At 48.5% G+C, this 16,644-nt stretch overlaps 1 protein-coding gene across 1 annotated transcript in view; it reads left to right on the top strand.

Annotated features, from left to right (window-relative positions):
• The window catches only part of STAB1 (stabilin 1), a 1,160,316-nt gene that overhangs the window by 8,804 nt on the left and 1,134,868 nt on the right, over positions 1 to 16,644 (top strand). The gene's annotated exons all lie outside the window — the stretch shown is intronic.

The following is a 16,644-nucleotide window of genomic DNA, read 5'->3' as shown; positions in this document are numbered from 1 at the left end:
AAGCTCCTGACCCTCTCACTGGTCAACTCTCTGCATGCTTCAGTGAATGCTCTTGCAGCCTCCCACTGACCAACTCTCTGCATGTTTCAGTGAAAGCTCCTGCCGCCTCCCACTGGCCAACTCTCTGCATGTTTCAGTGAAAGCTCCTGCAGCCTCTCCCTGGTCAACTCTCTGCATGCTTCAGTGAATGTTCCTGCAGCACGCCACTGGCCAACTCTCTGCATGTTACAGTGAAAGCTCCTGCAGCACCCCAGTGGCCAACTCTCTGCATGTTTCAGTGAATGTTCCTGCAGCACCCCACTGGCGAACTCTCAGTGAAAGCTTCTGCAGCACCCCACTGGCCAACTCTCTGCATGTTTCAGTGAAAGCTCCTGCAGCACCCCACTGGCCAACTCTCTGCATGTTTCAGTGAATGTTCCTGCAGCACCCCACTGGCGAACTCTCAGTGAAAGCTTCTGCAGCACCCCACTGGCCAACTCTCTGCATGTTTCAGTGAAAGCTCCTGCAGCACCCCACTGGCCAACTCTCTGCATGTTTCAGTGAAAGCTCCTGCAGCATCCCACTGGCCAACTCTGTGCATGTTTCAGTGAAAGCTCCTGCAGCGCCCCACTGGCCAACTCTCTGCATGTTTCAGTGAATGCTCCTGCAGCCTCCCACTGGCCAAATCTCTGCATGTTTCAGTGAAAGCTCCTGCAGCGCCCCACTGGCCAACTATCTGCATGCTTCAGTGAAAGCTCCTGCAGCATCCCACTGGCCAGCTATCTGCATGCTTCAGTGAAAGCTCCTGCAGCATCCCACTGGCCAACTCTCTGCATGTTTCAGTGAAAGCTCCTGCAGCACCCCACTGGCCACCTCTCTGCGTGTTTCAGTGAAAGCTCCTGCAGCACCCCACTGGCCAACTCTCTGCATGCTTCAGTGAAGGCTCCTTCAGCACCCCACTGGCCAACTCTCTGCATGCTTCAGTGAAGGTTCCTGCAGCATCCCACTGGCCAACTCTCTGCATGTTTCAGTGAAACCTCCTGCAGCATTCCCCTGACCAACTCTCTCCATGTTTCAGTGAAACCTCCTACAGCATTCACCTGACCAACTCTCTACATGTTTCAGTGAATGCCCCTGCAGCAACCAACTGGCCAATTCTCTGCATGTTTCAGTGAAAGCTCCTGCAGACTTCCCCTGACCAACTCTCTGCATGTTTCAGTGAATGCTCCTGCAGCGCCCCATTGGCCAACTCTCTGCATGTTTCAGTGAATGTTCCTGCAGCACCCCACTGGCCAACTCTCTGCATGTTTCAGTGAAAGTTCCTGCAGCACCCCACTGGCCAACTCTCTGCATGTTTCAGTGAAAGCTCCTGCAACATTCCCCTGACCAACTCTCTGCATGTTTCAGTGAAAGCTCCTGCAGCACCCCACTGGCCAACTCTGCATGCTTCAGTGAAAGCTCCTGCAGCACCCCACTGGCCAACTCTCTGCATGTTTCAGTGAATGTTCCTGCAGCCTCCCACTGGCCAACTCTCTGTATGTTTTAGTGAATGCTCCTGCAGCGCCCCACTGACCAACTCTCTGCATGTTTCAGTGAAAGCTCCTGCAGCACCCCACTGGCCAACTCTCTCCATGTTTCAGTGAAAGCTCCTGTAGCGCCCACTGGCCAACTCTCTGCATGTTTCAGTGAAAGCTCCTACAGCACCCCACTGGCAAACTCTCTGCATGTTTCAGTGAATGCTCCTGCAGCATCCTACTAGCCAACTCTCTGCATGCTTCAGTGAATGCTCTTGCAGCCTCCCACTGGCCAACTCTCTGCATGTGTCAGTGAAAGCTCCTGCAGCCTCCCACTGGCCAACTCTCTGCATGTTTCAGTGAATGCTCTGCAGAGCCCCACTGGCCAATTCTCTGCATGTGTCAGTGAAAGCTCCTGCAGCACCCCACTGGACAACTCTCTACATGTTCCAGTGAAAGCTCCTGCAGCGTCCCACTGGCAAACTCTCTGCATGTTTCAGTGAAAGCTCCTGCAGCCTCCCACTGGCCAACTCTCTGCATGTTTCAGTGAATGCTCTGCAGAGCCCCACTGGCCAACTCTCTGCATGTGTCAGTGAAAGCTCCTGCAGCACCCCACTGGACAACTCTCTACATGTTTCAGTGAATGCTCCTGCAGCCTCCCACTGGCCAACTCTCTGCATGTTTCAGTGAAAGCTCCTGCAGCCTCCCACTGGCCAACTCTCTGTATGTTTCAGTGAATGCTCCTGCAGCCCCCCACTGGCCAACTCTCTGCATGTTTCAGTGAAAGCTCCTGCAGCGCCCCACTGGCCAACTCTCTGCGTGTTCCAGTGAAAGCTCCTGCAGCGCCCCACTGACCAACTCTTTGCATGCTTCAGTGAATGCTCCTGCAGCCTCCAACTGGCCAACTCTCTGCATGTTTCAGTGAAAGCTCCTGCAGCCTCCCACTGGCCAACTCTCTGTATGTTTCAGTGAATGCTCCTGCAGCGCCCCACTGACCAACTCTCTGCATGTTTCAGTGGAAGCTCCTGCAGCACCCCACTGGCCAACTCTCTCCATGTTTCAGTGAAAGCTCCTGCAGCATTCCCCTGCCCAACTCTCTGCATGTTTCAGTGAAAGCTCCTGCAGCCTCCCACTGGCCAACTCTCTGCATGTTTCAGCGCCCCACTGACCAACTCTCTGCATGTTTCAGTGAATGCTCCTGCAGCACCCCACTGGCCATCTCTCTACATGTTTCAATGAAAGCTCCTGCAGTGACCCACTGGCAAACTCTCTGCATGTTTCAGTGAAAGCTCCTGCAGCCTCCCACTGGCCGACACTCTGCATGCTTCACTGAATGCTCCTGCAGCGCCCCACTGGCCAACTCTCTGCATGTTTGAGAGAATGCTCCTGCAGCGCCACACTGGCCAACTCTCTGCATGTTTCAGTGAATACTCCTGCACCCCCCCTGGCCAACTCTCTGCATGCTTCAGTGAAACCTCCTGCAGTACCCCGCTGGCCAACTCTCTGCATGTCTCAATGAAAGCTTGTGTAGCCCCCCACTGGCCAACTCTCTGCATGTTTCAGTGAAAGCTCCTGCAGCCCCCCACTGGCCAACTCTCTGCATGTTTCAGTGAAAGCTCCTGCAGCCCCCCACTGGCCAACTCTCTGCATGTTTCAGTGAAAGCTCCTGCAGCCTCCCACTGGCCGACACTCTGCATGCTTCACTGAATGCTCCTGCAGCGCCACACTGGCCAACTCTCTGCATGTTTCAGTGAATACTCCTGCACCCCCCCTGGCCAACTCTCTGCATGCTTCAGTGAATGCTCTTGCAGCCTCCCGCTGGCCAACTCTCTGCATGTCTCAGTGAAAGCTCGTGCAGCCCCCCACTGGCCAACTCTCTGCGTGTTCCAGTGAAAGCTCCTGCAGCGCCCCACTGACCAACTCTTTGCATGCTTCAGTGAATGCTCCTGCAGCCTCCCACTGGCCAACTCTCTGCATGTTTAAGTGAAAGCTCCTGCAGCCTCCCACTGGCCAACTCTCTGTATGTTTCAGTGAATGCTCCTGCAGCGCCCCACTGGCCAACTCTATGCATGTTTCAGTGGAAGCTCCTGCAGCACCCCACTGGCCAACTCTCTCCATGTTTCAGTGAAAGCTCCTGCAGCATTCCCCTGCCCAACTCTCTGCATGTTTCAGTGAAAGCTCCTGCAGCCTCCCACTGGCCAAATCTCTGCATGTTTCAGCGCCCCACTGACCAACTCTCTGCATGTTTCAGTGAAAGCTCCTGCAGCCTCCCACTGGCCATCTCTCTACATGTTTCAATGAAAGCTCCTGCAGCACCCCACTGGCAAACTCTCTGCATGTTGCAGTGAAAGCTCCTGCAGCCTCCCACTGGCCGACACTCTGCATGCTTCACTGAATGCTCCTGCAGCCTCCCACTGGCCAACTCTCTGCATGCTTCAGTGAATGCTCCTGCAGCGCCCCAATGGCCAACTCTCTGCATGTTTCAGTGAATGCTCCTGCAGCATCCCACTGGCCAACTCTCTGCATGTTTCAGTGAATGCTCCTGCAGCGCCTCACTGGCCAACTCACTGCATGTTTCAGTGAATGCTCCTGCAGCGCCCCACTGGCCAACTCTCTGCATGTTTCAGTGAAAGCTCCTGCAGCATCCCACTGGCCAACTCTCTGCATGTTACAGTGAAAGCTCCTGCAGCGCCCCACTGGCCAACTCTCTGTTACAGTGAATGCTCCTGCAGCCTCCCAATGGCCAACTCTCTGCATGTTTCAGTGAATGCTCCTGCAGCATCCCTCTGGCCAACTCTCTGCATGCTACAGGGAAACCTGCTGCAGCCCCCCACTGGCCAACTCTCTACATGCTTCAGCCTTATTGTAAACCAGTGAGCAGGTGGGAACATTCATCAGGTTGGAATGCAGAACATTATGGGCTATCACTGTGCTTAAGTCGTGATCCTTAGCTGGCACCTTTGAAGGTCTGGATTGATGGCCAATTAGAGTGAGAGTTTCCTTTCAGAACACAGCCACAGGTGTGTGGTATTTATACTGTATGAGATCCCACGCTCCTCCCTCATGTTATGAGTGTGAATCTAGTCATATACTGGACCCCACCTCCTTATGCAGCGGATACCCTCCATAGACCACATAAAATGAATCGTGCGGGGGGCGGGCTTCCGGGATGCACCCCGAGGCCTTCACGGAGAAGTTAAGCTGTGTGTTAATACTTTTTTCTGTCTGAATTTGAAGGAACACACCAGTCACTGCACCCCCAGTCTGGGCGGGAGGAGAGAGGATTATTTTTATCCTTATTTCGAAATAAGGATGTTCGTTTTGGCAGAGGCCTGGGCCCTCCCTCCGCTCACAACACTTGCCACTGAAAAGCAAAGAAATCCCAGGCCGCTGTTTGTCATCACTGGCCTAGATGAGCTGCAGCATGGTGCTAGAATGCTGTTTGTCATTAGTTACTTGTGTGCTGTTTGTTATCACTAGTGTCTGCAGTATGGTGCTAGAATGCTGTTTGTCATTAGTAACCTCTTTCACTAGCCTCCACGACTTGCAGGTACTGGTGTGCTGTTTGTTATCACTAGTGCCTGCAGCATGGTGCCAGAATGCTGTTTGTCATTAGTTACTTGTGTGCTGTTTATTATCACTTGTGTCTGCAGCATGGTGCTAGAATGCTGTTTGTCATTAGTTACTTGTGTGCTGTTTGTTATCACTAGTGCCTGCAGCATGGTGCTGGAATGCTGTTTGTGATTAGTAACTGGTGTGCTGTTTGTTATCACTAGTGTCTGCAGCATGGTGCCAGAATGCTGTTTGTCATTAGTTACTTGTGTGCTGTTTGTTATCACTAGTGTCTGCAGCATGGTGCCAGAATGCTGTTTGTCATTAGTTACTTGTGTGCTGTTTGTTATCACTAGTGTCTGCAGCATGGTGCCAGAATGCTGTTTGTCATTAGTTACTTGTGTGCTGTTTGTTATCACTAGTGTCTGCAGCATGGTGCCAGAATGCTGTTTGTCATTAGTTACTTGTGTGCTGTTTGTTATCACTAGTGTCTGCAGCATGGTGCCAGAATGCTGTTTGTGATTAGTAACTGGTGTGCTGTTTAGTATAACTAGTGTCTGCAGCATGGTGCTATTAACCGGTGTGCTATTTAGTATAACTAAGGTCTGCAGCATGGTGCTCGAATGCTGTTTGTCATTAGTAAATAGTGTGCTGTTTATTATCACTTGTGTCTGCAGCATGGTGCTAGAATGCTGTTTGTCATTAGTAAATTGTGTGCTGTTTATTATCACTTGTGTCTGCAGCATGGTGCTAGAATGCTGTTTGTCATTAATAGCTGGTGTCCTGTTTATTGTCAATAGTGTCTGCGGCATGGTGCCAGAGTGCTGTTTGTCATTAGTAGCTGGTGGGCTGTCTATTATCACTTGTGTCTGCAGCATGGTGCCAGAATGCTGTTTGTCATTAATAGCTGGTGTCCTGTTTATTGTCAATAGTGTCTGCGGCATGGTGCCAGAATGCTGTTTGTCATTAGTAGCTGGTGGGCTGTCTATTATCACTTGTGTCTGCAGCATGGTGCCAGAATGCTGTTTGTCATTAATAGCTGGTGTGCTGTTTATTGTCACTAGTGTCTGCGGCATGGTGCCAGAATGCTGTTTGTCATTAATAGCTGGTGTCCTGTTTATTGTCACTAGTGTCTGCGGCATGGTGCCAGAATGCTGTTTGTCATTAATAGCTGGTGTCCTGTTTATTGTCACTAGTGTCTGCGGCATGGTGCCAGAATGCTGTTTGTCATTAATAGCTGGTGTCCTGTTTATTGTCAATAGTGTCTGCGGCATGGTGCCAGAATGCTGTTTGTCATTAGTAGCTGGTGGGCTGTCTATTATCACTTGTGTCTGCAGCATGGTGCCAGAATGCTGTTTGTCATTAATAGCTGGTGTGCTGTTTATTGTCACTAGTGTCTGCGGCATGGTGCCAGAATGCTGTTTGTCATTAATAGCTGGTGTCCTGTTTATTGTCACTAGTGTCTGCGGCATGGTGCCAGAATGCTGTTTGTCATTAATAGCTGGTGTCCTGTTTATTGTCACTAGTGTCTGCGGCATGGTGCCAGAATGCTGTTTGTCATTAATAGCTGGTGTCCTGTTTATTGTCACTAGTGTCTGCGGCATGGTGCCAGAATGCTGTTTGTCATTAATAGCTGGTGTCCTGTTTATTGTCAATAGTGTCTGCGGCATGGTGCCAGAATGCTGTTTGTCATTAGTAGCTGGTGGGCTGTCTATTATCACTTGTGTCTGCAGCATGGTGCCAGAATGCTGTTTGTCATTAATAGCTGGTGTGCTGTTTATTGTCACTAGTGTCTGCGGCATGGTGCCAGAATGCTGTTTGTCATTAATAGCTGGTGTCCTGTTTATTGTCACTAGTGTCTGCGGCATGGTGCCAGAATGCTGTTTGTCATTAATAGCTGGTGTCCTGTTTATTGTCACTAGTGTCTGCGGCATGGTGCCAGAATGCTGTTTGTCATTAATAGCTGGTGTCCTGTTTATTGTCACTAGTGTCTGCGGCATGGTGCCAGAATGCTGTTTGTCATTAATAGCTGGTGTCCTGTTTATTGTCACTAGTGTCTGCGGCATGGTGCCAGAATGCTGTTTGTCATTAATAGCTGGTGTCCTGTTTATTGTCAATAGTGTCTGCGGCATGGTGCCAGAATGCTGTTTGTCATTAGTAGCTGGTGGGCTGTCTATTATCACTTGTGTCTGCAGCATGGTGCCAGAATGCTGTTTGTCATTAATAGCTGGTGTGCTGTTTATTGTCACTAGTGTCTGCGGCATGGTGCCAGAATGCTGTTTGTCATTAATAGCTGGTGTCCTGTTTATTGTCACTAGTGTCTGCGGCATGGTGCCAGAATGCTGTTTGTCATTAATAGCTGGTGTCCTGTTTATTGTCACTAGTGTCTGCGGCATGGTGCCAGAATGCTGTTTGTCATTAATAGCTGGTGTCCTGTTTATTGTCAATAGTGTCTGCGGCATGGTGCCAGAATGCTGTTTGTCATTAGTAGCTGGTGGGCTGTCTATTATCACTTGTGTCTGCAGCATGGTGCCAGAATGCTGTTTGTCATTAATAGCTGGTGTGCTGTTTATTGTCACTAGTGTCTGCGGCATGGTGCCAGAATGCTGTTTGTCATTAATAGCTGGTGTCCTGTTTATTGTCACTAGTGTCTGCGGCATGGTGCCAGAATGCTGTTTGTCATTAATAGCTGGTGTCCTGTTTATTGTCACTAGTGTCTGCGGCATGGTGCCAGAATGCTGTTTGTCAGTAGCTGCTGTGCTGTTTATTATCCATAGTGTCTGCCGCATGGTGCTATTTACCGGTGTGCTATTTAGTATAACTAGTGTCTGCAGTATGGTGCTAGAATGCTGATTGTCATTAGTAACCTCTTTCACTAGCCTCCACGACTTGCATGTACTGGTGTGCTGTTTATTATCACCTGTGTCTGCAGCATGGTGCTAGAATTCTGTTTGTCATTAGTAACTTGTGTGCTGTTTATTATCACCTGTGTCTGCAGCGTGGTGCCAGAATGCTGTTTGTCATTAATAGCTGGTGTGCTGTTTATTGTCACTAGTGTCTGCAGCATGGTGCTATTAACCGGTGTGCTATTTAGTATAACTAGTGTCTGCAGCATGGTGCCAGAATGCTGTTTGTCATTAGTAACTTGTGTGCTGTTTGTTATCACTTGTGTCTGCAGCATGGTGCTAGAATGCTGTTTGTCATTAGTAACTTGTGTGCTGTTTGTTATCACTTGTGTCTGCAGCATGGTGCCAGAATGCTGTTTGTCATTAGTAACTTGTGTGCTGTTTGTTATCACTAGTGCCTGCAGCATGGTGCTGGTGTGCTGTTTATGATCAATTGTCTGCAAGAGCTGAAGCACGGTGCTGTTGGCCATCTTTAGTCCACACAAGGTGAATTAACAATGAGTAGAGTGATTGTTATCTTTCGCATTTTGGCTCGGTGCCTGTGTTTAGGCTTCAAATCCTTTCCTAGGACTTTATCACCAGACGAAAATGTCCTATCGAAAGGTTGGGCGGGTGGGATTTGCATGTGGTTAGACCAGAATCAGGGGGCCTGCAACCTTTGGACAACATGTAGCTCAAACCAGCCCAGCATAATCCATGGTGAGGGATCATGGGAGTTATAGTCCAAACATCTGGAGAGCCGCAGGCTGCAGATCTCTGGGCATAGATGTACATGAGCGCAGGTACCAACTTTGCCATAAATTCATTTTAATTTAATTTGCAAATCTTAAAATAAACAAAGCTAACGGCATTAGCCAAGACCCCCCCCACGCCCCTGCCCCCTCTCCTTTTGCACATCTGCAGCCAAGAGTTCCAGCTTTCACTTAAGGCTTCCTGTGGCCCAGGTGCTTCCCTTAGCTCAATGTCGGGCTCTCAAATTGGAGGAAACGCATCTTAAAGTCGCCACCTTCGACATTTCCGCCAACGAGGCCACGGGCGGCTTTCCACGTTCATGTGATGGCCGGGATCTGTGAGCCTTGCGCGCGTACCTCACTGCGCATTAATAAGAGGCTGACAAGGAGCGGTCACTCTCTCGTTCCAGCTGCCTAACCCCGCCTTCCCACGTCCCTTCCCTCCATGCCTCAGTCCCGCAACTGTATTAACAACATGACATCCCCCCCAATTTAAACAGTCACCCAACAGGGGTGATGAACAAATAGGAACACTAGGCCATCCTTATGAGGCGGCGAGGCTTATTCTTGACTCTCTGAGGTCGAGAGCTGAAACGTTGAGCAGATCTGCTGGCCCCGGATCTCTCACCTTGGTCCTCTCGGTCCGACGCTTCGGAGTCCTCTTGATCGCCGAGGTAAGGATCATCAGATACATAGTCAATGGGTATCTCCACTCTTCTCCTGAGTCGCTGTGGCTCCGAAAGGGGAAAATTCTTGAAATGTGAAGAGTTTTGCGTGGTCAGTCCTCTGTCTCCTTGGGCTGTGATCATGGAGCCCTTCTTCTCTAGTATGATTAGGGGTTCTTCTTGAAATGCTGACATATACTTGAGGGTCTGTGGTTATCTTACAGCGACTACGTTCCCTACTTCAAGTTGGGAGTCTCGAGCCTTCCGGCGACCATCAGCATACTCCTTCATGCGCTCCTTTGCAGCCTGATCTCTTTCCCTCGTTTCAGTGTCCACTGGTGATCGGTCCTCTTGGAGACTGCACTGGGGCATCCGGGTGCTGATGTCTCTTCCAAACATGACCTCCACTGGGGTTTTTGCAGTGGTGCTGTGTGGTGTGCTGCGGTAGTCCCTCAGCAACTGGTGTAGTACTTGCTCATAGGGCTGCCCCGTGAGCCGAGCCACCTGTAGTGCTCTCTTCAGATTGGTCATGAACTGTTCAATCATGCCATTGGCCTGAGGCCAAAATGGGGTGACCTTGTGATGATGGAACCCCATGTATTTGCTGAACTTTGTGAAGCTATGTCCGATGAACAGAGACCCATTGTCTGTCTTCAATTTCCAAGGGACACGGTAGGCCGTAAGGATGCGGTGAAACACTGGAATGATGTGGTGGGCTGCAGTGGATGATATGATTTGAGCTTCCGGATACCTCGAATATTTATCCATGACGGCCAATACGTATCTCTCCCCTTCAATAGGACCGAAGAAGTCAGCCGCCACTGCTTCTCATATGCCCCCCGGGAGTTCAGATATTCTCAATGGCTCGGGATGCTGATTCGGCATGAGAAGGCAGCATGTGGGACACTGTTTCAGGAGTTCCTCCACCATGACCTCCAGCTGAGGAAACCACACTTTCTGGCGCATCTTGCGCTTTGTGGAGACCACTCCTCGATGACCCTCGTGGGCCAGTTCTATCAGCTTCCTTTCTAGAGTTGTGGGGATCACTACCTTGTGACCCTTCAGTAGGAGGTTATCCTCGGAGAGCGCTAGCTCTTCTTTTACCTGCAACAGCCTGTGCACCTCCTGTCAGACCTCTTCCGATGTGAGAGGACCCCTTTCTTTGGCTCTCCTCCATTGACTGGATTTGAGCCCCTCGCACTTAATCTGGCACACCTGATCTGCTTCTACTTCCTGCGCCAAACGGGTTTGCTTCGATTCTCTCGGGCATGTCTTGATGGATCAGGTATCGGAGATAACGGTCTGCCACCGATGGTTCAGGTGTACATCCTGTTCTGGGATGACGAGATAGGAAATCAGCGGGGATTTCCTCCTTTCCTGGTCTGTGTATGATTTCGAATGCATAGTCCTGCAGCCGGAGTCCCCACCGCGCAATGCGGGGTGGCATTTTGGCTTGTGGGTTGCCATAGAGAAACAAAAGGGCTTGATGGTCAGACACAACTCGGAATGGCTTACCGTAGAGAAACAGGTGAAAATGTTCACACACCTACACCACTGCAAGGCTTTCCTTTTCCGCCCGAGAGTAGGCCTGCTCAGTGACTCAGAGGCTCCTTCTGACGTATGCAACAATGTGTGTTTGCGTCAGGTCTTTGGAGTCAATTTAGGGCAGGATGGCACCCAGCCCCATTGGACTTGCGTCCACTGTTAGCTCTGTTTTCCGGTCCGAGTCGTAGTACGACATGTTTTCAGCTTGCGCCACTCTTTCTCAAATGATCTCAAAGGCTTGTTGGCACTCCGCCGACCAATTGAACACTGCATTTGGTTTGGTCAGTACTCTAAGGGGCTCACTGACCGTGGCAAAGTCCTTTATATACCTTGTGCAGTAGCTGGCGAGGCCCAAGAAAGATCTGAGTTCCGAAACATTGGTTGGTGGTGGTGTCTCATTGAGTGTGGCGACTTCGTCCGGATCAGGTGTCATGCCATTTTCAGAGAGCACATGGCCAAAGAAGCGCGGCATGCTTTTTCTAAACTCACATTTTTCCTGGTTGAGGGTGAGGTTGGCAGCTTCAAGAGCCATGCACACTTTAGCCTACAGTCTCGTCATGTTTTCCCACATCAGTCCCGAACACCACGATATCGTTGCTGTAGTTTATACAGTTCAGGATGTGTTTAATTAGGTTGTGGACTTCTGCCTGAAATATCTCAACTGCTGAAGAGACCCCAAAGCTCAATCTTTTATACCTGTACTGTCCCAGGTGTGTGATGAAAGTCATAATGTTACGGCTCTCTGGACTTAACACCAACTGGTGGTAGCCCTTCTTTAAGTCCAGTTTTGAAAAAACCCTGGCCCCGTTTAATAGGTGTATCATATCAGTGATACGTGGAATCATCTGTCTTTCCCTTCGCATTGCTTGGTTGGCATGTCTCATGTCCATACACAGTCTTATTGCCTCAGAGCCTTTCTTCGGCAGCGGGACGATGGGCGAGACCCACGTGGTGGGCCCCGTGGCCGGCTCTATGATGTCTTGTTGTAAGAGCTTATGCAGTTCATCCTCTACTTTCTTCTGGATATTCACCGTATGCCCCTGTAGTGTTGGGCTACGGGGTGCACCGTTTCATCAATGTACAGTTTTATTTGCCGGTTCTGCAGCTTTCCGATGCCTCTGAATAGTTCGGGATACAAGTCCTTTATCATGTATTTCTGTACCATGATTTTGTAGAGTACATGTATTAGACCCAATTCGACGACCATCTTAAAGCTGAGTAAGCAACCGCTTTCGATTCCTGTCGCCAGCACTTGTATCAGCACTTTCTTTTCTTGCCACTTGTAGCGGCTGGAACCTTTGAATTGACCCGTACACTTATGGGGTGTTGCGGCTCTGTATGCATATATGTCTACGGTTGCCGGGCTTAGCTTTGGACATTGTGGTAGGTCCTTGAATACCTTGTCACTGACCACGTTTACCATCGCTCCAGTGTCTATGAGAAATTTAGTGGGCCTTTCATTACATTTTATTATCAGTGTTAGACTATGTTCGGTGGCCACCGAGTTGCCCAGTGCATATACATATGCCTTTGTCTGTTGTTCGCTCACTGATGAGCTGACTTTGGATTCCGACGGGGATTGCTCTACAAGGTATCATACGTGGCGTCTGGATCTTGGCTCGGGTCTCACGCGAGTGATGTATCTTCTCCTTTCTCTTCTCTCTCTCCTATGTCTTTCATCAGCGGATTCCCGCTCTTTTGGTTCAGGGTCCATTGGTCTCGGTGAGGGATGTGATGCTGTCCCCGATGGTTGGGACGTGGAGGGAAGAGGTCTCTGTTTATATCTTGGGAATACTTCTCTGCCTCTCTCTCTCCCTTTTTCTCTGTTTAATTGGCAAACCTCCTTGAAGTGTCCCTCTTCGTCGCACATGGGGTATCGCTGGCCAATGTCGGGGCAGGTCACTTCATGAGGTTTACTCAAAGCAACAAAGCCTTCCTTGATGCCATTCTACCCTACTCTTTACACACCACGTCGGAACGCTGTCCAGTACGTAAAACATTAAGTATAATCTTCAGTTTTGAGGGAATACAGGGCTTTCTTGTTGACTTTGCTTCCCGGCGTAATCTGATTCTTGCATTCGTTTCACATAGAGATCCGAAGCTGACGCTGTTCAGTTTCCTAGGCAACTGACTTCGCGTTCAGCAGACCAGGAAGTCAGCGAACGCCGAGCCGCATACTGCAACTACTCAGAAGCCTTCCCTCGGTTTACTCCGCTAAGGTTCCTCTCTAATGCGCCTTCGATTCTGTATACATTACGATCAGCTCTTTACATATTCTTCCCTCTTTGTCATTTAAGACCTTCCCAGCCTCAACTATGTCACAGATCTACATAAGAAGATCAGTTTCTGACATTTTGTTACCGTCACTTGCATCTGCATGTGTAAGACTCATTTCACTAGTGCAAGGCAGAGAAAGTCTCCAAGTGTATAACCCTGATAATTAAATCTACAGACACAGCAAGACTTCATAGTGGCACTTCCTGACACGAAAGAAATCTCCTGGTAAGCTGAACCCACTATTCTCCCTCAAGATCAACAGAAGGGAGTGAAGGCCAAGACACTGCACCACAGGGTTTTATTCCCAAGAGGGTTTCCCTGTAATCTCACATTCTACCTGCAAACGTCGCGGGTAGGCTGAGGGAGACCAGGAGGGCTCTTTATTCTTCATCCCCTGCCACGCCAGATCCAGGTAGGTCGCTTCCGAATGTACCTGTAATCTAGAAAGTAATGTTCCCCTTGCATAGTGCTTCTGATTCATAACACAAGCATTCTCGAATCTTCCTTCGCCATCAGCTGTTGTATTCTACTGTGCCACACTTTCAGCCCTTCTATTCACAGGGTCCAAGTTTGCTCAATGCATCGTGGAACATCCAGATACTATATACACACATATATATATATATTGGCGGCACCACCTGCAGTCTATTCACTATGTGTAGCCAGTCTTCATGAATTCTCAGTCTACTTATGTTACTGCATCTGTACAATTATAAAATGGTTTTCATTTTCGTCCGTGTACTTTACACATGCAATCTTCATTCTACACGTAAAGGGTCACTCGATTCTTTGCTTCGCCATCATATTCTATATGGTCTATTCACCTTCTCTCTTGTCATCTCTTCTTGGTGTGTCACCTCGCTTCATGTGGCGTCACCAGTCTCCTGTTCCATCCGTCTTCACATGCTCTTCAGGGATATTTCCCAAGAGACTATCAGCTTTTCGTGGACATACAGAATGGTCTTCTCAATGGATACTTTGCTTCAAAGGCTGCTCATGTTATAGGCATCATTACAGGTGTCACGTTTGTCGCTATTTCCAGTTCCCAACATATAGGCAAGATAGGGGAAGGACTTCCGGTAGAGACCTTTGGCTCCTCCTCTACACTCCTCTCTCTGGTTGATTCATCGACCACTCCCTCATCAATCTTCACATTTAGACATCCTTTCTTGAAGAAGTGCTTCTTCGGAGTCCATATTTTCATCACACATTTCAATGATCCTGCTGATTTTACATGGTCATGAACACTCCAGGTCATGTGACTGCATTGTCCACTCGGGCTGCAGTAGATCCATCTTCCCACATACTTCTTGTGGTCTCTTGGATACAGGAACTTCACTCCCTCAGGTGCATGAATACTTGCTTTTATACAGTCCATGATTTCTTCATTAGTCAGCTCTTTGGGTCCAGACCCTGACTCGACATCGATCATGATCTTCATCCCTACTGCTTTCTTTGCTGTCTTCTTGCACTGTGTGATTATTATCCTGATCACACAGAATCCAAACATGATCATCACCAGTAGTGCTCCAAGGAACTTGATATTCACCATCCATTGTGGTACCCATGAGAAGATCAATGCAAACCAGCTGTCATCTGCAATATCTGCTGCTTCATCTTCCATCTTGACGTGCAATTTCGTCAACAGCGTTATGGCCTCTGTCAAGGTCCCATTCTCTTCATCGTGAGCAGGTATGAATGTGCAACATGATTCCCCGCTTTTGGCACAAACACCTCCATCCATGGCTGTAATCATGTTCAGGACATATCTATTCTCGAGTGTCATTAGTCTTATGGCTCTCAGCTCTTCTTTTATTGCGTTGAATCTCTTTATGGTAGTGTTGATTGTCTGCAGGAGCTCCCATCTGGTTATCTGTAACCATCTGGCATTCACCATCGTCTGGATCCCTGGCAAGAAGATTGTCGTGAATAGCGCTGAAGTCTGGCTGAACAACTTATGTTCATACGGAATGTCATTAAAAGCTTCTATCAATTTAGCTGAAAAATATTTCTCCCTCTTAGTTCGATTTAGAAATCCAAGTGATCTCCTTTTCTCAGATGGGCATCTGCCTTTGGAAACTCTCCAATGTTCAGGTCACTCTTCAGAATCACCAACGCTGGAATATGAACGATCACTATAGAACAAAGCCCTCCCCAATCCTTGGCCAGCTTCATTTAAGCTCTGGATCCACACACCCAGTAGTGGTCCATTATCATTACTGTCCCATCCTTTATTTGTGGTACATCGAAGATTCGACCGCACTGCTGATTCTCTCCAACTTTTCTTGTGCCATTGTTTCTGAAGCATAGCTCCGCACTAGCCAGAGGCACTATCTGCAACGGGCCTCCTTTATCTTCAACCCATGTCAGTAATTTTTCAAGCTTTGGCCAGAGAGGTTTGCATCCCTTTTCCACATGATGTATAACTGGTTTGTGATGTCCTGTTACTGCCACCACTCTGCATACTCATGCCTTCTTCTCATCCATCTGGAGCAAGTACTGTTCCCCAGATTTGCATCTGACCTCTCTCCTTGCATCTTCGTATTTCTTCATTTGTCTTTCCTTGGCTTTTTATTTGCTTCCCACCTGATTCCTGCTCCCTTCATTCCGGGCTGTTTGTATCTTATAACATGATCTCTGGTGTGTGGTCTTGCTCTTGTTTTTAAATCTTGAACATAATCATCTTCTTATGGAGCTGACCAATCAGTCACCCATACCAAGGATGTTGTTCGACCCTGGAACTGATCTCTTGTATGGCAGAGTGCAAGGTGAGTTAGGCAATGAGCTGTCTGGACTTCTATTTCTATAGCTATGAATATCTTAGAATTTGTCAATGCATAGAGTAGGAGAGCACAAACATAGCAACTCTCCTCAGAGGTTCTTTTTCCCACCTCTTTCATGTGTTGATACCACATGTTATTCTCCAAATGTGCTGTACTGTCTAGATAATTATTTAACTCATCATCATCTTCCCTTGCGCTTCTATTGTGTCTCCCTTTCATGAAGAGAGTGTCTGCAAAAAACTCAAGAAATACATCAGCAAACATCCTTCCTAAAGGGGAGCCTTATGAATACTTGTCAGAGAGGTGTACCTAAAGAATTAGGAAAACAATGATGAATGCTGTGGATACATATATCATAAACCAATATATCAGTCCCCACCACCTTCGATTCACCATATGTCATTGACTTCGTTTTTTCCCACTACTGTGTCATTATCTGGATTCCACATTGTGCCTGTGTACTACTTTTAAGGAAGGAAAACAACTTTTTAATCAGGCACATTTGCCAGATGCTCAGGTAGCTGGTGGATCTACTCAATGATCTCCATAAGTAACTGGAGAATCGCAGGGCATATTACACCAAACAAGATAAGGATGAACTCGTAAAATAAAAATGAAAACAATGAGAAGGAGTCTATGGGCCTCTGCATTAGACAGGACCATTTGGGTGACCAAATAGAAACTCAGTGAGG

This window comes from Ambystoma mexicanum, chromosome 2p, assembly GCF_040938575.1.
Source record: "Ambystoma mexicanum isolate Mex_15411 chromosome 2p, UKY_AmexF1_1, whole genome shotgun sequence".
Lineage (NCBI taxonomy): Eukaryota > Metazoa > Chordata > Amphibia > Caudata > Ambystomatidae > Ambystoma > Ambystoma mexicanum.
This window is presented reverse-complemented; position numbering and strand designations above follow the sequence as displayed.